The sequence below is a fragment of the Orcinus orca genome, chromosome 17 (genome assembly GCF_937001465.1).
Source record: "Orcinus orca chromosome 17, mOrcOrc1.1, whole genome shotgun sequence".
In the NCBI taxonomy this organism is placed as follows: Eukaryota; Metazoa; Chordata; class Mammalia; order Artiodactyla; family Delphinidae; genus Orcinus; species Orcinus orca.
The window spans coordinates 40,077,411-40,102,704 of record NC_064575.1 but is presented as its reverse complement, the minus strand read 5'-3'; the positions used below and the strand labels follow the sequence as shown (position 1 = coordinate 40,102,704).

General features: G+C 38.7%; 1 protein-coding gene and 1 pseudogene across 1 annotated transcript in view; both read right to left on the bottom strand.

Moving 5' to 3' along the window:
• Positions 1-25,294, bottom strand: part of LOC125961770 (metabotropic glutamate receptor 7-like) — a 122,131-nt gene that overhangs the window by 58,189 nt on the left and 38,648 nt on the right. The gene's annotated exons all lie outside the window — the stretch shown is intronic.
• Positions 1,803-3,681, bottom strand: LOC125961765 (KH domain-containing, RNA-binding, signal transduction-associated protein 3-like; annotated as a pseudogene).

Below are 25,294 nucleotides of genomic sequence, written 5' to 3'. Positions count from 1 at the left end.
CCCCCTTAATCTATTGGATATGGTGGATTACACTGTTTAATTTTCAAATATTTAACCAACTTTGCATAACTGGAATAAATCCCACTTGGTCATGGTATATTATTCTTTTCATATATTTCTGGATTTAATTTGCTAATATTTGGCTGAGGGTTTTTCAGCCAATTTCATAAAAAATATTGGTCTGTAGGTTTCTTCTTTCTATACTATCCCTGTCTGGTTTTGGTATCAAGGTAATACTGGCTTCATAAAATTAATTAGAAACTGTTCCCTCTACTTCTATTTCTTATCAAATCATGTAAAATTGGTGTTAATTCTTTAAGTCTTGGGTAAAAGTGAAACATCTAAGCCTGAATATTTCTTTTGGGAGTTTTTAAATGAAAAACCAGTGTTTCTAATGGTTACAGGAAAATTGAGATTATCTATTTCATCTTGGCTGAGTTTTGGTAGTTTTGGGTGTAGAAACATTGGCCCATTTCATCTACATTTTTGAATTTATAGTGTAGACTTGTTCATAGTAACTTGTCCCTCATTAACCTGCAGGATATGTCATGGTATCCCTGGTTGCATTTCTGATATCTGTGATTTGTGCCATCTCTCTGTTTATCTTTATCAGTCTTTCTAGATCTTTATTGGTTAGATTGTTTATTTCAAAGAACCAGCCTTTTGTTTCATTGATTTTCCCCCCTATTTTCCTGTTTTCAGCTTCATGGATTTCTGTTTCATCTTTATTATTTCCTTCTTTCTGCTTGTTTAGTGTTTTTTCCTCTTCCTTTTTTACTATTTTAATATAGAAAATTAGATTATTGCTTTGAAATATTTTCTTTCCCAATTTAGTGCTATAAACTTCCCTTTCAGCATTGCTTTCACTTCATTCCGCAAACTTTGATCTGTTATATCTCCATTTTCTTTTATTCTATGCATTTAAAAATTTTTTCCTTGATGCTGTCTTTTTTACCCATGAGTTATTTGGAAGTGTGATGTTTAGTTTTCATGTGATTGAAGATTTTCCTGTTGTCTTTCTCTTATTGATTTCTAGTCTGATTCCATTATGGCTAGAGAACATACTCTCTATGATTTTAATTCTTTTAAATCTGCTAATGTTTTTTTATCGCCCAGTATATGGTATATGAGTGAATGTTCCATGGACACTTCAATATGTATTCTGCTCTTACTGAGTGTGTTCTTTAAATGTCAGTTATATCCTGTTGATGGATGATATTTTCAGTTCTTCCATATCCTTGCTGATTTTTCTCTCTGGTAGTTGTATAAATTGCTGTGTTGAAGTCTCAAATAATAATTGTGGATTTAAAACTTTCTCCTTTTACCTTTTTCAGTGTTTGCTTCATGCATTTTGAAGTTCTGTTGTTTGGTGCACACACATTTAGTATCACTAGGTCATCTAGGTGGATTATTCCTGTTATCTTTATGTAATGACCCTCTTTGCCCCTAATAATTTCCTTTGCTCTGAAGTCTACTTTATCTGATATTAATATAGCCATTCCTGCTTTTTCTGATTAATGTTCACATGATATATCATTTTCATCCTTTTACTTTGAACTACCTATATCATGATGTTTAAAGTAAGCTTCTTATAGACAGTATATAGTTGGATCATGCTTGCGATTTTTTAATCTACTCTTCCAATCTCTGTCTTTGACTTGGTTATTTAGATCATTTACCATTAATGTAATTATTGCCATGTCAAAGATTTGGTCTACCATGTTATTTTTTGTTTTGTCTTTTACCTTAGTTTCTCAATCCTGTGTTTCCCTTATTTTTCCTTCTTGTGGGTTACTTAAACATTTTTTTTTCTTTCAAAAGTTTATTTAGTATCAAGCAAGAGGAGACTTTGCTTAACACTACAGAACATTTCAAGACTTGAGTTACAAAAGAATACCACATTATTTGCACTTGTAGTTGGCTTCCCTTTTTACGCATGTTGGCAAGAGAAAAAAAAAAACTAGCATATGGCTGAAAGATAAAATAACTAAATTTCTATGGAAACCTTTAAAATGAAAGGTGAGGCTTATGTTAAAAGGATGGATTAACATATTTAGTAAACCTATCTTTTTTGTTTAACACTAGTTAATCAAAGTTTTTTTTTTCCTTTTGATGACCTATTTTTTCATATACAGACTGGAAATAACAAAATTTTACATGTCTTTTTTTTTTTTCTGCCCAGGTTGATGTTTCAACAAAGTAATTTTAAATTCCATCCATTCAGATGTTAAGCATTTTGATTTATTTAAAAAGGGATTGTTCATAGAAAACAATTACTTTGAACAGTATACAGGACTGGTGGAGACTGGCTATGTCACAACATCAGACAGTACAATCAGTATCTGCTGTATGGCTGGTCTCTGTAGACGCCCTTTGCTGTCCTTGCCGAGGGTGCCTTGTGTCTTGAGTTTGTCCACTCCTCTTGCCCGTAGGAATCATAAGTCTCTTCACTGAGTCCGTGTCCATAATCATAGTAATCAGCACCACTTTGGGCTGGGGCGCTATAGCTGTTATCATAGGAATCATAACTCTGTTCATCATAAGCAGCGCCATATCCATCATCATAGTCATAATCTCCATAGGTCTCTTGTGTTGGGGGCGGCGGTGGAGGTCTGTACCCAGTTGGGGGGACATCTCTTGCTCTGGGAGTGAGAAGTCCTCTTCCTCGACTCACTGGCCCTCGGGTGGAAAGGATTCCTCTGGAAGTTGGCGTCCCTCGTGGTACCCCGACTCCCACTGGCCGGGCCGCGACTCCTCCCCTTCCCCTGGTTATTGCTGGGGTTGGTACACCTCTTGTACGCAAGGTAGGTTTCCCTCGAACAACTGGTACATCTGCATTTTCCGAACCACCATTCAAATATGTTAATTCCTGGAGCTGTGCTTGCCTGATTTCATCATTATAGTCTGGAATGAGGAACTTTCTGATTTCCTCCAGAGCATGTCCTATCCGGGCATAGGCTTCTGTGGCGGGGCAAACACTTCAATCAGAACATGGAGATCATCATTGAGGTGGAAGTACTTTGCTTCTCCACTTTTCCTCAACTCTTCTTCCTTTGCCTTGTCTCTCATGGAGCCTTTTCCAAGGATGGACATTTTTGTCAAGGTTTCTTCTTGCAAGCGCTTCAGAGAATTGCCACGTGGCCCCAAAAGTTTTCCCACAAAGTTGAACTTAGGGAGCTGTTTTACAGGAATCAACACTTTCTGTCCCAGCTTCATGTTCTTATTAATCACCACATCAATGTACTTTTCTTCGTCCTTGCTTTCTCCTTTGTGAAACTTTTCTATTTCTTGGTTCACCAGCCGCAGGGCGTGCGTGAAGGAGGGGTCCAGGGAGTCCTTCTCCGCCATCAGCTCCAGCAGGTACTTCTCCTCCATGCTCGCCGGCCGCCAGGGCCCTGGACGCGGACTCGAGGCGGGCGAGCAGCGCCGGCCACGCAACCCCCGACCCCGCCCGCGCCCTAGCGGCGCGGAACCCGGGCCGGACGCCGCGGCCAGGGCGCGGCGGAGCCAAGCCGGGCGGTCGGCCTGGCGGCGCCGCGAGGCGGGAAGCGGCCGCGCAGCCCCGGTCCCCAGGGGGTGGCCGCCGACTGCCCCGCGCTGGCGGCCACTGCCTCCCGGACGCGGTCCCCGAGCTCCCGCCACGGGCCGGCGCAGTCAGGCGGGCCCTCTTGCCGGGCCGGCGGCACACTTTGCGAGCCTGAGGCAGTCCCGGGCGAACCCCGCCAGCGGGCGCCAGCGCCAGCGCCAGCGCCGAGCTCAGCCGCCACCCGCACGCCGCGCGCCGCCCCGCGTTCTCCGAGCTCTACTTAAACATTTTTTAATAAGTCCATTTTAATTTAATTCATTTATAATCATTTGTGTATACTGTTTGTATAGTTTTCTTAGTGGTTGCTTTTGGCATTACAGTATACATATGTAACTTATCATAGCCTACTGGAATCAGTGTTTCATTACTTCAAGTGAAGTTTCAAAATTTTACTTCCATTTAGGTCTCTTAATATTCCCCAGTTTTAAAGTATGATTTTCTGTAGTATTTCCTTTCTCTACATTGAGAACCCCATCAGATGGTGTCATCATTTTTGCTTTGACCATCATATAGAATTTAAGAAACTCATGAGGCTAATGATAGTCTCTTATATTTACCCCATTTGTTTTCACCCATTCCATTGTTCCCCTTTTCTTTCTGAAGTTCCCAGTCTTCTGTTATTGTTTATGTTTTCATAACAGTAGGTGATATCTTGGATTTCCAGTGCAACTGGATATGAGTTTCAGGAAACACTGAGCCTGGCTCACTTAATGCTACTGAGTTGGAGGGTTTGTATATGTTGGGCCTGTTGGCACAGCAGATGCTAGCAGATTAGACTAATGTTGATGGGACTAGTGCCACAGGAGGATGGGTTCCCATTCAGGCTATGCTGCTGCTACAGTAGATCAAGTCCCCCTCTACCCCAAGTGTGGGGCAGTGACCTGCTGCTGTCACTGCTTTGTATTAGGCTCCTTTTGCCTCAGGTGTGTGGTGGGATCCCTTGGAAGCTGCTGCTGCTGCTGCTGTCAATCACAAGGTTAAATTCATTTCAGAAATACTTAAGTATAAATATATAGCCTGGCTCTTGTAGGACCTCTGTATTTTTTTTTATTGCTTTCATACAAATTATCCCAAATTTAGTGACTCAAAGCAACGTAAATTTATTACCTTACAAGTCTGACATTGGCCTCAATTGAGTAAAAGTGTTGGCAGGATCGACAGATGAATGGATAAAGATGTGGCACATATATACAATGGAATATTACTCAGCCATAAAAAGAAATGAAATTGAGTTATTTGTAGTGAGGTGGATCGACCTAGAGACTGTCATACAGAGTGAAGTAAGTCAGAAAGAGAAAAACAAATACCATATGCTAACACATATATATGGAATCAAAAAAAAAAAAGAAAAAATGGTTATGAAGAACCTAGGGGCAGGGCAGGAATAAAGACGCAGCCATAGAGAGTGGACTTGAGGACACAGGGATGGGGAAGGGTAATCTGGGATGAAGTGAGAGAGTGGCATGGACATATATACACTACCAAATGTAAAAGAGCTAGCTAGTGGGAAGCAGCCACAAAGCACAGGGAGATCAGCTCTGTGCTTTGTGTCCACCTAGATGTGTGGGATAGGGAAGGGAGGGTGGGAGGGAGATGCAAGAGGGAGGAGATATGGGGATATATGTATATGTATAGCTGATTCACTTTGTTATGAAGCAGAAACTAACACGCCATTGTAAAGCAATTATACTCCAATAAAGATGGTTAAAAAAGAAAAAAAAGTGTTGGCAGAGCTACATTCTTTTCTGGAGGCTCTTAGGGGTGTTTCTGTTCCCTGGACTTTATCCGCTTCCAGCGGTCACTTGTAGTCCTTGACTCAGAGTCCCCTTTCTCCACCTACAAACCCCAAAATGTTGCATCTCTCTGATTCTGCTTCTATTAGGACATCTCTCTCTTTCTCTTTCTACAGTTGGGAATGGTTTTCTGCTTTTAAGGACTCATGCAATTAGATTTGTTCCATGAGGTAATCCAGGATAATCTTTCTATCTCAAGGCCTATAACTTCAGTCATATCTGCAAAGTCCTCTTTACCATGTAAGGTAACATATTATTGGGTTCTAGGGATTAGGGTGAGGGCATTTTTAGGAGCCATTATGCTGCCTACCACACCCTTAACAAGTGACCTTGAGAAAATTACTGAGACTTTAAAGCCTTACTTTCCTCAAACATAAAATGGAAAGAAAGATAACTAGTTAATATCATGAAAGTGAAACAGTATATATGAAATCAACTAATTCAAAAAATAAGATTTCTTCTTTTTCTTTATGATTGGCATGATTCTCAGAGTTCAGTTACTTGAAGAGTTACTTTTTTTTAAACAGAACTAAGGCATTTCAGGGTTCAGGTGCTGTAAGATTGTCTGAATTATCTGAGTAGCAATTAGCTAAGCACAGGTGTAAAGCATTTGATTTACTCCCTGGTGTCCTTTATCTTCTCATCCCACTAAATCCATATCCCTTGTCTAGCTCCAGCCAGTAGAGTCAGAGCTTGTTTTACTGTTTAACTAAAGTTCAATTTAAATTTGCTCTACATCTCCAGATTCTCAGCCCTGGTTGCATATTATAATCACCTGGGGAGATTTCAAGACCTACTTGATGCCAAAGTTTTACCTATCATGGATATTTGAGGAGGGACCTGGAATGAAATGCTCTAGCTTATGGTTTGGGGAGCCAAATCATAGTCTACACTGAGCCAAATCATTTGCGAGATCACCTCTAAAAAGCAATTTATCTGTGGTGACTGATGCTCTTCCTTTGTCAGTATGCTTGTCCCTCTTTGGGGGAAAAGAAGAAGGGGAAAAAAAACCCCAGCGGTTGGGCTCCCTGAATTATAACCTGATGCTGCGGAATTAGTGTTGGCTCAGAGCGCACATCTTCGGATACCCATTCTCTCTCCTGCTTCCTTGCATGAGCTTATATCCTTGGGCAGTTTTTCATCCACCACCCTCTTTTGCTTCTAATCTTAGCAAGTAAAGTCTCTCCTTAATGAAACAGCATTTCATGAGACTTACTGGGAGCATAGGTCTGTTCCAGACCTATCCTATGTTAGCTAAAGCAGATATAAGTGATGTATTTTTGGCATTCATCCTTGTGGGTTGGAGAGAGAAGACAGAATTTTATCCTTTAGGTGTCATATGACTGGGCAAATGGGCTCATTCCCTCTACTGCCTACCATGTAAAATACTGAGGGTGTTACCTCCAGAAGGTATCTTCTGGGTATCAAAATAGCTCAGATAAGTCATATTTCTCAGTAACAGGTGACAAAACTATGGCTTAGGTGGTGAATTTTCCATGTCAATTTGTCTGGGCCACCATGCCCAGTTATTTGGTCAAATATTATTCTGGATATTTCTGTGATGGTGTTTTTGTGTTTTTTAAAATTTTTATGTTTTATTTATTTATATTTTTGTCTGCATTGGGTCTTCGTTGCTGCACGTGGGCTCTCTCTATTTGCAGCAAGCGAGGGCTACTCTTTGTTGGGGTGTGCGGGCTTCTCATTGCGGTGGCTTCTCTTGTTGCAGAGCATGGGCGCTAGGTACACGGGCTCAGTAGCTGTGGTGCATGGGCTTAGTTGCTCCACGGCATGTGAGATCTTCCCAGACCAGGGCTCAAACCCGTGTCCCCTGCATTGGCAGGCGGATTCTTAACCACTGTGCCACCAGGGTAGTCCCTGTGATGGTGTTTTTGGATGAAATTCATAATTAAATTTGTGGTGGACTTTGAGTAAAGCAGAGTATCCTCCATAATATGCATGGGCCTCATCCAATCAGGTGAAGCTCTTAATAAAGACTGACCTCCCTGTCGCAAAAAGGAATTCTGCCAGAAGACTTACAGAAATTGAACTGCAGCTCTTCCGAGAGTCTCTAGACAGCCTAACCTGCAGATTTTGAATTTACCAAGCCTCTATTATTGTGTGAACCAGTTGTTTAAAATCTCTCTCTCTTTCTCTATCTTTATATAGATATGGATATAGATCTAGGTATCAATATCGATATCTAGATCTATATCAGTATATATGGGCACATTGTATACACATGCTGTTGGTTCTGTTTTTCTGGAGAACCTTGACTAATACAGTGGCCCATATAAATAAAAGGATGAACCCAAGTTCACCCAGGTAGAAAGTAGTACAATGAGAACTGGAACTTAAGGCCTCATGACTCATTCAGCTGTGAACACTGACCCAGAACTGGCGTCCGCACACTCTGGCCCACTGATGAGATCTCGCTTGACTCCTGGTTTTGTACATAACGTTTTGCTTGAACACAGCCGCATCCATTCATTAACGTATTGTGCATGGCTGTTTCTGTGCTGCAGCAGCAGATGGGCAGTTGCAATGGAGACGTATGGTACAGAAAATCCAAAATATTTACTATCTGACCCTTTACAAAAAAGATCTGCTGACCCCTGCTCTAGGATGCCATCTGATTTCTGATAGCACTGAGGAGAATAATTCATGCACATTGGGATAGATTGTTAATCTCATGTCCTCCTTAGGTCAAAGATCTCTTAAATGCTTACCCTTGCAATAGCCAGCTTGGGGAGCACCGTCTGAGGATGCAGAAATATTTCTTGCCAGGTCTTTCCAATCCACACTGCTCCCTGACTATGGTTCTTAAACCCTGTTGTTTTTTTTTAAATTTTATTGGAGTGTAGTTGATGTACACTGTTGTGTTAGTTTCAGGTGTACAGCAGTGAATCACTTATACATACACACATATCCACTTTTTTTTTTCTTTTTTCGGTACGCGGGCCTCTCACTGTTGTGGCCTCTCCCGTTGTGGAGCACAGGCTCCAGACGCGCAGACTCAGCGGCCATGGCTCACGGGCCCAGCCGCTCCGCGGCATGTGGGATCTTCGCGGACCAGGGCACGAACCCGTGTTCCCTGCATCAGCAGGCAGACTCTCAACCACTGCGCCACCAGGGAAGCCCCACTTTTATTTTTTTTTTTAGAGTCTTTTCCAAATAGCCCATTACAGAGTACTGAGTGGAGTTCCCTGTGCTAATAAGAAGAGCAAGTTCTTATTAGTTATCTATTTTATGTATAGTAGTGTGTATATTTCAGTCCCAATCTCCCAATTTAGCCTCCCTGCTACAATCCCCTGGTAACCCTAAGTTTGTTTTCTACATCCGTGCCTCTACTTCTAAAACCTGTCTATTTTAACCAACTACCACTCATTGCTTACTGTCTCTGGCTTCATGTACTTGATAATAAATCTACTTCTTGTTCTATCCTGCATGACATGTTCCAAGGACTGAGATAATATCTTATTCTACATAATTTGTCCTTGATATTGTCTATCTTGGGGTCTTCATCTATGTCCCAAAGAAGACAGTCACTCTGTCTTCTAGTACTACTACTAATACCACATTTTATGGCATGAATTTGACCCAATGCACTGAACTATCCCTTTAGAAGCTGTATGCAAACCTGTCACTGGGTTTTAGCACAGGGGTAGAACTCAGATTAGTGATCATATTTAAACAAATCTACTTGACCAGAAACTTTTTCTCTCACCATTTATTACACAAGTAACTTCTGTCTTTGCATCTATGATGTAAATATTTTTAATTTCCTAAATTATCTGAAAAATTATTTAGAGCTTCCATTTCAGTAGGCACTGGAATTGCTGTGTTATGACTATTTCATTATTTTATTTCCAAATTTTAAATTAAGCTTCAAGCTTTGGCCAAGAGTAGACAGGAAAGGGCTTCAAAGAAATGAAGAGTGGGAAAGACTTCTGATGCAAGGGAGAATTAATAAAGATTTGATTTTGAATCAATAATTTATAATAAAGGTTTGATTTTGAATCAATCATTTATGTCATTGCAAAATAGCTCCCTGGTAAAATTCCATTCTTTGGTAATCATTAAGTACAGAAATTAACAATCAAAATATGCAGTGATCATCTTCATTTTCTAAAAACAAACCTATATCTAGATGAGAGGAGAATTCATCTCATAACTCAGGCTCTGGACTTACGACTCCAAGTCCTGTCTTCTTTCAACCATACCTGCTAAGTTTCTGTCTGACTTCTTGAGCATGAGGTAATGGCATCAGCTTTCATCCCCTTCCTCAGTATATAGCTTGGTGAGTATGAGTAAGGGATCTAAAACTTGAGAATTTGGGTTCAAATCTTGACTCTAAAATTTACTTGTTGAGTACTCTTGAGCATGTTATCTGTTTTTGCCTCAGTTTTCTCATCTATAAAATAAAGATAACATTACTTCTCTCAGGGAGTTGCTATGAGGGTTAAAGAGAAAATTCATACAATGCAAGAATTTATCAGTTCTTGGAACACAATAAATACCGAAATACCTCATTTTATGGATAATATAGATTAGTTTATATAGGTCTAATATTTACATATACATAAACATTTTGTACCTATGTGTGTGTATACGTTCTTCTTAGAAATTGAGCAGTCAACATTCACATCTAAAAATCTGTGCTCTGTGAAATGTAGATATCCTGTGTACAGACACAGTGCTATAGTTATCTATTGCTACATAATAAAGAAGTCCAAACTTAGTGGTGAAATAAACAAAAATTTTAATATGTGCCCAGATTCTGTGGGTCAGCAATTCAAACAGTACACAGAGGAGATGGCTTGTCTCTACTCCATGACTGATGTCTGGAACCTCAGCTCATGAGGATTCAGATGGCTGGGGCTGGAATCATCTAGATAATTTTAATTCACATGTCTGGCCCTTGAAGACTGGGCCCAACAAGGACTGTTGACTGGAGTGCCTATAGATGGCTGCCCAGGTGGCTTGGACTTCTCATAACGTGGTAGTTAGGATTCAAGATAGAGTATTCCAAGAGAATGAGTGTCCAGGGTTGAAGCATTCCACGAGAATCATGCAAAAGCTGCATGACCTTTTATGACCTAGTCTTAGATGTTACATAGCATCACTTTCATTATATACTATTGCAGGCGTTGGAGACCTTTTTCCATAAAGTGTCAGACAGTCAATATTTTAGGCATTACAAGCCATACAGTCTCTTTTGCAACTACTTAGCTCTGCTGCTGTGATGTGAAAACAGACACAAACAATACATATACTAAGGAACATGGCTGTGTTCCAATAAAGCTTCATTTATAAAAGCTGGTAGAGGCCTAGACTTGGCACACCAGCCATAATTTACTGACCCCTGCTCTATTGTTTGAAGCCATGGAAAGCCTGCCCAAATTCAAGGGAAAATGCCCACATCTGGATGCGAAGAATGGCAATGAATCTGAGACCCTGTATTAAAACCACTACATATGGGATATTTATAAGAGGATCTGTCTGCATACCTTGTTTCTCCCATGTATGGTGGATATGAGGTATTGGGACATCTTACATCTCTGTAAGCCTGGGTCAGGGTCAAAGTTGGAATCTGAACTCAATGACCTTGATTTCTGGAATAATCGGTAACTCTAATTATGATTTGCTTACACTTCTTACCCCAATAAATATACCACAAAAGATAGATTTCAAGTAAACAATTGCTTTATGGCAGATTTTTATTAAGTCTCCATTGACTGAATTATTCCATTTTGGTTGGAAAGCATGAGTTTTTTTCTTTCCTAAAGAGATCTGCAACTTTTCAGATGTGGCATTTCATTCTACTGAGAGGATGATGTAGGTTTTTATAAACGGAAAAAGCAGGGCAGGCTGAGTTCACTCAGATCGTACTAGTCCTTAAAGGAATAACCGAAACTGGAACACAGGCTTCCAGGTTTTCCTGTCCTGTGCTCTTTCCGGTAGGTGCCATTGTCTGCTGGGTCTGGCAGTAATAATTTCTGACCTTTACCTCTCTACGCTCTTGTGAAGTGGTTTGGGGCTTTGTTAGCTTTCTTATGAGTTTGTACTAAATTGTGTCCATAAAGTAGGCTGAATTCCTCAGGGAAGGATGAGAGCTGTTACTGTGTTATTACTGCAAATGTTGTGTTGGTTACCTTTTTTTCTTTTCTTTTGTCCAGTTGTATCCTGAACTTAAAAGTTATATTATCCAAAATGAAAGATGTGCATCTGGTAGAAAAGACTAATTTAAGGGCTGAAAATTCCTGATGATTGCTTCAGTCAAGCCTTAATACACACTGAGCTTCATTAGTAAATAGACAACTCTCAGACCATTCCCTTGGAAGAGGTCGCATAATCAGCCTTTGTGTTGATTTCACATTCTGTTCGGTAGAGACAGAACAAATTAGAATAATTAGCTGGTACAGGACAGCACAAAGAACTTTCTTCTGTTTTTGTGATGCATCCCTTAATAAGGGTTGAAAATGAGACTGGAGGTAAGAACGTGAAACTCAGAAGAGCAAAGGAGAGAGGATAGTGTTTCTTTGAAAATATTCTTTCAGTGTTGGCCCAGAAGAAATATGAAGCTGAGCAAATTTTTTTTTTAATGATGATTTTTGTGTTGATGATGTGAGTGTGGAATTAGTAAGAATCAGGAAGCAAGCATCCTTTTCCACCAAGGACTTGGGAGCAAATGAAACCATAAATACTCCCCGCTCTTGGAAACCCTTTTGGAGCAGTAATCAGAGAAGGGTAAAGGCAAAGCCTCAGGGCAGAGGTGTTCAGAGCAAAGGGATAGGAGGAGAACAAAAGGAGAGTGGATATGTTTAGAGCTGTCATTTTGAAATTTACCTGCTTCTGATTCAGTGCTGCTTTGCTGCTGTGTTGGTCCAGTGGAAATCCTCAAAGCAGGAGCAGCCGTATTTTAAAATAATAAGCTTAGAACAACTGACTTTAATCCAGGTCTCTTTAGCTCAAGAGCACAGAGGAGAGTGTGAGGAAAGAGTGAGGCCACAAGGAATTGTTCACTGGGTACATTTTCCCCAAACCTCACTAACTGGGAGAAACTGACCACTGGATTATGTGCCTTGAAGGAAAGAAAAAATGTTGAAAGCAAAGAGTGTGGAGCTTGTTTAGAAAGCAAGCTCTATCCTTTGGTCACCTGCTGATGATAATAGCATTGGCTGAGACCTGACCATTTACAATGAAGGCACTTCTGTAGGTAATAAGTTCCAGGAGGGCCCGAACTGAGTATGTCTGTTTCAGCATTTAGCATGGTCTAGCATCTGAGAGGCCGGTACATTATTGGCATATAGTAGACTTAAAAATGGATATTTGTGATTGTCTGAATGAGTGGATGTGTGTTATTCATATCCTATTTGCAGGTCCTATACCCTACAGTGGATTTTCAGTGTCAGGTTGTGAAAGTATTTATGACGGGGATTGGCATTGTTCCCTATCTAATGGATAAAGATTACACATGAAAGGACTTTACACTGACATCCCAAAAGCCTCATAGGAATTACTTAACAAAGAAATAAAATTGGATTCTATATAATTTCTGATTTGTAGGCTGGCCAGAACACTGGTATTTCAGCCAGTCCTCTGGTAGTTCCGATGACGTCCCCATGATCACCCAGGCATAATCAGAATGGCTTTAGGATTTGGGAGCCAAAATGTTCCTCCGTATTTACGGCTTTGCTAGTCCACTTAAGAAAATGGACTATTGAAAAAATAGCCTCAGACACAATATGGCATTTTATGATTTAGCATGAAATCTGAGAAATATAGAGGTTATCTGAAGCCTGCAATGGTAAAGTTCCCTCTGCTATTTAAGTTATTGTCTTTAAACAAAGATTCTACATCACTAATGCTATATATATAAATATATATATATATATATATATATAATGATATTCAGGTTAATTTCCTATTCTAAGGAAGTAATTGGTTAGTTGGTATGAGAGATGTTGTGGCTTCCAAAGGTGAAAAGTATTATTTTGTTGTAATTTCCAGCTACCTAAGGATGGGAGAGGCCAGGACACTGCAGTCAGTATATTATGTGGAGCAGATTATATTGTGGTTTATTTATGAACTTTTACATGTTTATTTTCTTCTTTGCGGTATGCGGGCCTCTCACTGTTGCGGCCTCTCCCGTTGAGGAGCACAGGCTCCGGACGCGCAGGCTCAGCGGCCATGGCTCACGGGCCTAGCCACTCCGCGGCATGTGGGATCTTCCCGGACTGGGGCTCGAACCCATGTCCCCTGCATCGGCAGGCAGACCTTCAACCACTGCGCCACAAGGAAGCCCACATGTTTATTTTCTATGCAAGTTTGTGTGCTCCTTTTTAAGTTTTGGTAGATAAGTGTTTTGTAACTTTGGAATACTTGGAGTTATATATATATATATATATATAACTTTGATATATATATTTTTTAACGTAGTAGTTAAAGCCGTGTGGAGTGTACTAGTCTACCTAGGTTCAAATTCTGGCTTTACCCTATGACTCCCCTGTGGCTTCCTCTGCTCACCTATTAAAAAGGAGTATAATAAGACTGCTGTGGTGAGTTACATACTAAGTGCTATTTAAGCATTTGCTATAATGATCATGTATACTCGAAGGCAAGGAACTTGCCCCTTGATCGTCTCTGTATTCCTGGTGCTTAAGAATTCCTAGTGCTTTCCTAGTGCATTGTCTTAGGATAGAGATAGCTCAGTATAGTTCTTCTCACTATAAAGTACTGTTACGTTGAAAGTCTTTGCTTGTGTACTAATAATGTATGACATATCTGCTGAGGACAAGGAAAGGAATAGTTTTAAAACTGCAATGGATAACAAAAGATTGTATGACGTAATACCTTTATTATGTAATTATAAAACTAACAAATGATCATGGTAGAAAATTTGAAAAACTCCTAGACAAAAGAGAGATCAACAAAATTTCGAGTAACTTTCAGAGTGTACAGTTGTTCATGAATATTAGTGCTTTCATATTTTCCAGGACTTTCAGTAGACTCTGCTTCTTAAGAGTGTATTCATGATATTTTACTTTAATGATGTTTTCATCATGGGGACACACACACACAGAAATCTGTTAAAAAAAAAGATAGACATGTAAATCACTGATGTTTCAGATAGCCACATGAAATAAAGTGAGAAAGGTCAACAAGCTGAAAGAATGTGGAGTAGCATCTCCTTAATTGCTTACATAATTCTGATAATTACCTCTTTGTGGATAAAGTAATTAATGGGGAATCTAATTCAAGAAAAAGATATGAACTTCAAGCCTTCTCGAAGCCGAGTATTTATTTCCACAAAAGGTTACTTTCCACGGCCGTGCTTCCTTATTACCAGACAGGGAAAGAGTATTGTATGGCAAAGGATCTTCTTGAAGGAGGGTGCTTCCCACACTGATTGTCACAAATGACTTCGGAATTACTGTTGCTGTATTACCAAAATCTTAAACTAGGATATTTTTGACAAATTTGGTCCTTAGTTAATTTTTAGAGCTACAAACTGTCAGATGGCTCTGAAATAACAATTGTCTGGCTATTTTTCAGGGTGATCACAATATGGTAATGACCTTGAGGTATCACTAAAAAGCAGGAAGGTGTGAGTCTTCCTTTGGTGCCAGAGTGAAATGCGAGTTGGAGTTGGAGTTGGAAAAGAGGCCCACAACCAAGTGATAGAGAAGGAAATGTGAGGTCATTGGTGAAAAACCAGGTTGAAGTTAAGGTGAAGAGGCATGAGGAAATGGGCAACTGTTCCAGTATTACAAAGATCATCAAGAAGCATATCCATGAATGTAGTTTGTATTGCAATCTGCTGAAAAAGAGACAAATATCCTGGCCTGGCCTTCATGGAGATTATATTTTATTGATTCTGATAATAGATTATTGTTGAAAAGGGCCTCCTATAAATAATAACCATGCAAAGGCAGCAAGATAATTTATTTTTCTTTATGTATGTGTTTCTCATTCCTTCTCACTTCTCTCTTAGGAGAAGAGAAAAATCACAAAAAACAAAAATGTCAAGTCTCAGCTATTCAGTTTCAAAATAATTTTTTTCCAAATTCCAGTGAAGGCAATAGGTTAACTGTTAAGATTTGTAAGGCTCAAAAAGCTAGATTTTTACGAAGGGTAGCCAAATTTTATTCCATAAATAATAGCTTTGGAAAGAATATGTGGTGATGCAAAGTTGGAAAAAGCTGGTTTTCCTTCCGTGAATGGCTTCACTGTCTTAGGAGAAGAGGCAGAGAAGAAATCAAAGTAATTAAACATGGGGTGAGTTTTCCTGATAGGGGACTCTAGTGCTTTAAAATAGACTAGATAATCCTAGGGATAATCTGAGGGTAGAACAGACCAATGCCTCATTTCCAGTCTGGTACCCTGGAAGAAAACAGTGTATTTCCTTTGAGGTCTTGAGAGGTTTTTCTTCCGCTTTGTTTTGGTTTTGCTTCATTTTGTAATCAGCCTTATTAAGGAATCACTTATATACAATAAAATGCAGACATTTTTAGTTAACGGTTCAGTGACTTTTAATTAATATATACATTTGTATAACTACCACCCCCATAAAGATAGATAACAATTCTAAAACCCTAGAAAGTTTCCTCCCAGGCTTTTGCAAAAGTATCCCCATCTCCCACCCCAAGGCAACCACGGATTTGTTTTTTATCTTTAGAGATGACTTTTGCCGAGTTTACAATTTCATGTAAGTTGAATAATACAGTAGGTGCCCTTCTGATGTGGCTTCACTTGCTCAGCATATGGTTTTTGAGATTCATGCATGGTGGGATGTTTTAAACCAGGACTTTAGCCTGGGTGGCTGATGTTGTCTGAAGGCACTTATAGGTACATCTGAGTCTCTGGCATTGTCACTGTCTGTTCTTGGCTCAGTATTTTCAACTTTCTAAGAAGCACAAGGTTGAAGTAAGGAAGATCATTGTCAGTATAATGGAGGTGAAGTGGGTTCTGTTATATAATATTCTCAGCATAAATTGATCTGCTTGGAATCATTGTGTTGATAATGGACAAGGATACTCCTCCTCCAAAAACCTTGATACTATAAAACTTCTAAAGGACGCTGTCCTAGGACTCTTTTAATTTTCATGTTTTGGGAAACATTTCTGGAGAATTCAAATGCTCGCAACCTGAAAGAAACAATTATTCACCTGAAAGCTGACTCTGCTAAAGTTGAGTTGTCTGACCTTTACATGCTGATAGAACCCAAATAGCCTTGCAAAACAATGCTCTCGTGTTGGATATAAGCACATAGATTGTTTAAGATGGACGTGTATATGCAGTAAAGTGAAAAAGCAAAGAATCTTTGAGTTTCCCTTGCTGGGTTTTTTAATTTTTTCATTTAAGTTTCTATAGCATATGCTAATAATTCAGGGAAACCTCAGGTTAGTTTTAGGTCCACTCTACATAAATGTTGAAGTACTCCATATCCACCTTTTTTCTACCTTCCTTCTTTTCTTCCATCTTTCCTTTCTAACTCCTTATAATCCATTATACTTAATCCTGCATTTGCTGAGGTGGCAATTAGTGTAGGAAAATACTGTGAAATTTTGCTGTTCAGAATGCATGTTGACCAAATTCTATATTGAGAAAAGGTCTGAATTTACCCAGAGTAACCCTTTCTCAGCATCTTTGAATAAAGGGCATAGAAACTGGGCTATATATAATATCCTGACAGGTATGTAGAACTCATAGCAATTGCCCTAAAGAGCTTACCTAGCGTAGATGCATATGAATGCATTTAATAATTGCTTTATTGGCAGCAGTGCCAACCTACACAGTCTGTTTGGTTTTATATCATTCTCATTACCTGCTGTTTACCACTGTATACATTGCTAATGGCGTGGTTTCTATGGCTTGTGAATTTCACGGCCAAATAATATGTAATTTATTGCACACTTTAGTGTAGAAGATGGAGATTCCATAACTTTTCGTGTGCTCTTTGCCCCTTTGGAATGTATTACACTGAGATCAGGCAAAGTAATAAATTTATTTCAAATGTGCGTGATAGCTAAACATCAATTAGGACTGATGGGCAATATTCTTCCAGCAACATAACAGTTTTTAAAGACTAAGCCATTGAACATGGAGTTACTGAACATGGGACTCAGTTCACTGGGATCCTTCTTAGAAAGCTAAAGGAAAACTTGGATTGGATTTGTGTGGCTTTTTCAAGTAGTAACTAATCACCTACATCTTGGTGAACTTAATTTGTCACAATTGTTTGGTATTTTATTAACTCTCTTCCCCTTCTTCCCCGACTCTCACGAGAACGGATCATGAGTATCTTAAAACATACTAAGTCGTCTTCCATCCCTGTTAATCTAACTACAAAAGCACACTTTCCTGATCCAATGTAACTTACTGTCTTTTAGAGTGGCTGGGGTTTTAATTCTCTACAAAATTAAAACCAGCAAAGAGAAACATTTTCAAGGAGCCACCACATTGTAGCGCTTTAGAAAGAAGACTTTAGAATTAAGGGCAACTATATCATTTTATAGCTAAAGCACCTGAGGCCTAAAGTAGGCAGGTAACCATCGAGGTCAGGGAAAGGGGTTGAAGATCAGGTTTCCAGAAAGAGTCTAGAGGGACTCAATCTGAGCAGGTCAAAAACTGAAAGGAGGCCACGAATGTTCTGGGAAGGCTGGCATCTGGCCTCAAGTGTGGGATTCAGACAGGGAGTGGACCTGGGGGGAACTGAGCTTCTGCAGTAGGCAGAGAAGTCCACCTCATCTCCGGAAAGTGCCACTGACATCGGAGTTGAGGGGAAAGAGCAATGAATTCCAGTCCACCTGAGAAAGCAGGCCAGTCTGATTAACTCTGAATTTAGGCTTATTTCAGATACTTCTTGAGAAAGAACTTGGACAAGAGCAAGTCCCACGCAGCCTCTTTTAAATCCATGCCCAGTATTTTCTGGTGGAGCTGCTAAACCCTCCAAGTGACTCCAGTATTTTAATTTCACTCTATATTTAATTCTGACAGTTCTATGACTGATTATTTAATGGGAAAATAAGTAGGGTCACAAAAGAGTGTGAATGTATTTTACCAGATGATGATGGGCGGAGTGGAGCAGTCTGGAATGGGACACAAATAAAAAGGGATCTTGGTAAAGAAAAACGTCTATTAGAAATGGAGAGGAATTCGCAAGGACATTAGTGCCTGACACCACGCCCTTCTCTCTGCATTTTTAGAAGCTAGTTTCTAATTTTATTTTCGCAGGAGCTGTCCCTGTGATGAATTCTCTTTTACTTCCACACCATTTATCACCTGGACATATTGTGAAGTTTGTGTGAGAGAAAGCAAGTATTAGAATTTGTCTTGCAAGGAGCTATAAACACTTCCTGGAACAATCTAGGGTAGAAGGAAAAGGAAAGGAAGGTGGAAACAAAGGAGAAAGACAGCTAATGATGCTGGAGTCTCTCGCTGGGATTTGTGGTATCTCTTTTTGAAACTAAGTACAGAAAGTCAGAACTTGACTGATTGTTTCCTGATCACGGTTTGTTTTCAGTTTTGCTTTTTTCTTGCTCTCTCATCAGTTATTCCAGCCATTGCTATGTCATTTTCAGTTTCAGTAAGCATGCCTGTCTTGTTTCCATTTGCATTATTCATGTAAACGTTGATTGAACTGATGACCCCGAGTTATCAAGGAAACATTAGATACACCAGTAGATACATTTCTTATTTTAGAAAAAAATTACCGAGTGAAGGTTAAAATAACTCCTCTTCAATTTGTCATTTAAAAAAAGCTTCTCCTAACATACAATACCTCATTGCCTAACAATGCCATATAAATGAAGAATTCCTATGTATTCATGAATGCAGGCTAGTCTGTATATTTTTTGGCAGGTATGACCGTTACCGAGGGTAACGGCCTGGTTTGCTGGCCATGCCCTGTCTCCTAGATAGTTGTAGTTTCTGTTGTCTTTCAGTTGGTCCATTGGATATCAGAGGTGAATTTATAAAACTATACTTCCCTTTACACTTAGTTTTTTGTTTTGTTTTGTTTTACTTGAAGTATAGTTGATTGACAACGTTGTGTTTCAGGTGTACAGCCAAGTGATTCTGATATATGTATCTCTTCTTCAGATCCTTTTCCATTATAGGTTATTACAAGGTATTGAATATAGTTGCCTGTGCTATACAGTAGGACCTCGTAGTCTATCTACTTTATATATAGTATACACTTACTTTGTGTGATCCACGCTGGTCAGACCACATGATTATTTTCACTTCTGATATAATTTTTTCAGGTCCAACCTCAAATCTTTGATAAGAAGATATTTTTTAGCATGTGTGTGCTCTAAATGCAACAGTAGTTATTAGAGATATGGTTTTGCACTAGGTATTCTTCGCTTTTTTGTTCTCGGCCAACCAACTGAAAATTAGCATTTATTTTCTGGTTGGTTTGCTAGATGTTTATGACTATAATAAAAGTCTTACATTTTGTCTCATATCTTAAAACACAATCTGAATTAGCAATGGGTATTGTGCTATACATAGGCGCTGTGATATAAATATTGTGTAAGTGAGATGTAATGCTTGGTGTACATAAGGGTTCAATAGTCCACTGTGAGAGTGCAGCCTTTTGAACAACCTCAGTGATAAGTGGGAACCACTTGTCCAAGACTTTTATTTAAGATGCAATACTCATTTCTATCCCCTTCAATACATTTTAAGTACCCCAAGCTAGAATAATGGGGCTAGAGGTGCAAGAAGAATATTATACCAAACAGGGGCAATATAAAAAAACATTACAATCAACTTTTTCTTATTAAAAATATAAGTCAAAAACCTAAATACAATATTATTCCACAGAGTTTTAAGGTATGTTAAAAACATTGTGATAGGATGTTTCAAAAATTATGGTACAATCCCCTTCTGACACCCTCATTCCTGAGTCACCACTTCAGCAGGACTGGGCTTTGGCATACTCAACCCACATGATGAGACAATAGCAAAAGAGCTTGATGGCTCAGTTGCCGAGGACTAGCCCACTAGGTTCTGAAGACAAGTGGACCAGGTGCTCCCACTGTCCAAGCCAACCACCGAACCTGTGAGTGAGGCTGTCTCAGACCAGCTCTCACTCAGCTGATCCATCAGTTGACTAAAACTGCATGAAGGAGCCCAGATAAAACCAAAAGTAAAACACTACCCAGATGAATCCAGTCCCAAATGGCCAAGTGATTGCTATTTTAAGCCACTAAGTTTTTTGTTGTTTTTTTGTTTTTTATATCTTTATTGGAGTATAATTTCTTTACAATGGTTTGTTAGTTTCTGCTTTATAACAAAGTGAATCAGTTATACACATACATATGTTCCCACATCTCTTCCCTCTTGTGTCTCCCTCCCTCCCACCCTCCCTATCCCACCCCTCTAGGTGGTCACAAAGCACCAAGCTGATCTCCCTAAGCCACTCAGTTTTGAGGTGGTTTGTAATACAGCAAAAGCTAATCTATACTATAATACGATTTGGTCAAGTGGGTTTATCCTTGAGAATGCAAGGTTGGTTCAGTATCAGCCAATCAATTCATGTGATTCACTGTATTAGTTAAATAAAAGGAGAAAATCATATCATCATTCTTTTTAGATAGAAGAGATAAAAAGCATCCCATGAGGTTCAAAATCTATTGGGTAGGGTAAATTTTATAAAACTAGATCCAAATAATAACTATCTTTCCTTGATAAAGGCTATATACCAAAAATACATGGCACATGTATACACTAACAAAAATTATTATACTACTAATTTTTTTAAAAAATTAGCATTTCCTTTAAGGAGAGAATTGAGATGAAGATTTATAACATTACTGGTCTATTGGAACCGACCTTTTTGGAGCTGTGTGTTGAGAGAAATAGAAAGAGAGAAGGTTTAGAAGAATATAGATAAAAATGTCATATTTATAGATTGTTTTGATTATGTATTTCATTGGAAACACAGGAAAATCAATAAACTATTAAATCTAAGAAAAGAGCTCAACATAGGGGCTGGAAAAAAATTAATACACCAAAATCAATTGTGTTCCTCCATAGCATCAATATCTAGATACAATACAAGATGAATTTACCATAGTAACAAAACCTATAGAGCATATGGGGTTTCACCTAATAAATTATGCAGAAAATCTTCATAATGAAAACTTTATTAGAGGACACATGAGTAATAGGAATATATATCACAGCTATGGATGAGATGACTTACTATAATAATATAAATATCCTTATATTAATATATAAAATTAAATGCAACTGTAATAAAAGGCCAAGCTCTTTTTTTTTTTTTTTTTGAGGGACAGCATAAAAAAGTGATTCTAAAATGTATCTGGGGGACTTCCCTGGTGGTGCAGTGGTTGAGAATCCGCCTGCCAATGGAGGGAACATGGGTTCAATCCCTGGTCCAGGAAGATCCCACATGCCATGGAGCAACTAAGCTGGTGCACCACAACTGCTGAGCCTGCACTCTAGAGCCCACGAGCCACAACTGCTGAAGCCCACGAGCCTGGAGCCTGTGCTCTGCAACAAGGGAAGCCACTGCAATGAGAAGCCTGTGCAGCACAACAAAGAGTAGCCTCCTGCCGCACCGCTCGCTGCAACTAGACAAAGCTCACACGCAGCAATGAAGACCCAATGCAGCCAAAAAAAAAAAAGAAAGAAAAAAAAAAAGAGCAGATTGCTCTATCTCCTATAAAAAAATTAAAATTAAATAAAGTAAAATAAAATGTATCTGGAAGAATAAAGTTCTCCATACAGCTAAGGTAGTTTTGAAAAATAAGCTCAAAATGGAGAATGTGCCCTACACATTGAGATATATTGGGAAGTCATGATAGATAAGAACTGTGTGATGCCCTTGGAAGAAACAGCAAATAAGAAAACAAATCAAACAGGTGGCCTAGAAATAGAGCTATATACAGATAGAAAGTTGGCACATGAAAGAGATGGAATCATAGTCCAATGGAGGAAGCTGAATTACAGCTTTTGGGGAAACAGTCTCATTTTAAAAAGAGAGATGAGACTGGATCTTAACCTAGTGATATCACTTATGTTGTACCCAGTCCTATATAGCTCACCTAATCTTCACAAAAAAATCCACAAGGCATAAACTATTATCCTCATTTTACAGGTGGAAAAACTGAAGTATGAGAGATAAAATGACTAGCCTAAGAAGTACATGGTGGAGCTGGAACTTAAACCCCACAGAAATCATTCTATTAACCATTATGTTATATAATTCCACCTAATGTACAAAACTAAAATACAATAGTTTTAATATTTAAATGTGAAAAATAAAATCTAGAGAGAATAAAAGAAATTGCAAGGTAATATATTTGTGATTTCAGGGTAAGAGATGAAATAGATCTTTGAAAAATAAAGAAGCATACATTGTATGAAGCAAAAGTGATGAATTTAACTATATTAAAATTATAAATTAATATAAAAAATCTGATTTAAAAAAATAGGCAGAAGAGCTGAATAGACATTTTTCCAAAGAAAACATACAGATGGCCAACAGGCACATGAAAAGGTGCTCAACATCACTAGCCATCAGGGAAATGCAAATCAAAACAACAATGAGAGATCACCTCACACATGTCAGAATGGCTATCATAAAAAAGAACAAAACTAACAAGCCTTGGCGAGGATGTGGAGAAAAGGGAACCCTGGTACACTGTTGGTGGGAATGTTAACTGATGTAGCCACTAGAGGGGTGGGATAGGGAGGGTGCAAGGGAGACGCACGAGGAAGAAGATATGGGGACATATGTATATGTATAGCTGACTCACTTTGTTATAAAGCAGAAACTAACACACCATTGTAAAGCAACTATACTCCAATAAAGATGTTAATAAAAACAAAAACAAAACAGAACAACCATATAATCCAGTAATTCCACTCCTGGGTATATATCTGAAGAAAACAGAAACACTGATTTGAAAAGATGCATGCACCCACATCCAGTGTTTATAACAGCATTGTTTACAATAGCCGAGATATGGAAGCAACCTAAGTGTCCATCAACAGATGAATGAACAAAGAATACGTGCCATATGTACACAATGGAACACTGCTCAGCCATAAAAAATGATTAAATTGTGCCATTTACAACAACATAGATGGACCTGGAGGGTATTATGCTTAGTGAAATAAGTCAGACAAAGACAAATACTGTAATGATATCACTTATAAGTAGAATCAAAAAAATAAGACGAATGAATACAACAAAACAGAGAGATTCACAGATATAGAAAACAATTTAGTGGTTACCAGTGGGGAGAGGGAAGCGAGAGGGGCAAGATACAGATTGGGAATTAGGAAGTGCAGACAACTATGTATAAAATAAATGAGATACAAGGATATATTGTAGGGCATGGGGAATATAGCCAATATTTTATAATAACTTTCAATGGAGCATAATCTATAAAAATATTGAATCACCATGTTGTACACCTGAAATTAACATAATATTGTAAATCAATTATACTTTAATAAAAAATTAGAATTTTATGTACAATAAAGGATACCAAAGTCAGACTGAAAAACAGTTGATGGGTAGAAGACATATTCATTATCTAAAACCCAACAAAGGACTCAACATCTGAATACAAAAACTTCTACATCTCTAAAGACACACAATACTCAATAGAAAAATGAGCGAAGGTCATGATAGGCAATTCATAGAATGGAAAACATGAATAGCAAGAAAGTATATGAAGACCTAACTTTTCTAGAATCAGAGCAATGCAGAATTAAAACACCTTACTTCATATGAATCCACACATGCCAAATTTCCAGAAGTTAAAATGCAAATTATGCTGTGGAGCAACTACGCCTGCGCACCACAACTACTGAGCCTGCGCTCTAGAGCCTGGGAGCCACAGCTACTGAGCCCGCGCGCCTAGAGCCTATGCTCCGCAACAAGAGAAGCCACTGCAATGAGAAGCCTGCGCACCGCAACGAAGAGTAGACCCCGCTCGCTGCAACTAGAGAGAGCCTGAGTGTAGCAACGAAGACCCAATGCAGCCAAAAATAAATTAATTTTTAAAAATGCAGATTAACAGCGTGTGGTGACAAAGGATATGGCAAGAGAGAAATTCCAAGTATTGCTGGTGAGGGGAAAATGGTACAGCTATTCTGGGGAGGAATCTGTGAAATAAGGCATATATATGACTTCTACCTCAGCCATTCCACAGCTGCAGTGTTACTCTGCACTGTTACTCAAGGGGACATGTGGAAAGAGTGTATTAATGCCTATGGTGGACATAAAGTGTTGAAAATAGCGTAAGTATGTATCACCAGGGTAACGGATAAGCAAAATATGGTATTAACATATGGTGGAATATTAGACAGTCGCCAGAAGCAATAATTTCTACGGAGCAACACAGACAAATTTTAAAACAATAATTTTGTGTAGAAAAATAAAAGAATAGGATGTGATTTTTAGTCGATACTACTTTTGCAAAAATTAGAAAATACAAAACAATTCGGTATTTCAAATAGATACACATGTTTAAAATAACTATGAAAGGTGAGTTGGGAAATTACATATTAAATGGCCCAAATGGTGCTATATAGGGGAAAATAAAGGAAATAAATCTGGCAGAGGAACGTCGGGGCCAAAACCGATCTTAAAAGTATTAGAAAATAGAGTGACCATACACACTGATGATAGAGTGACATGAACTGAGGCATATGGTCCCTTTTGAGTAAATGCCTTAAATACAAACTAAAAAAATAATGTCATAAGATTTACAAGCACTATAAAAATATTTAGCATTATTGCAGTAGATAGTAGAAATATATAACCTTTCAACTTAAATAAAAACAAGACTGATGAAATTTGTTCCCATGTCATCCATGCTAAGGAAGAAATAATAAATCAGCTTTTAAGATAGAATTTTTTACA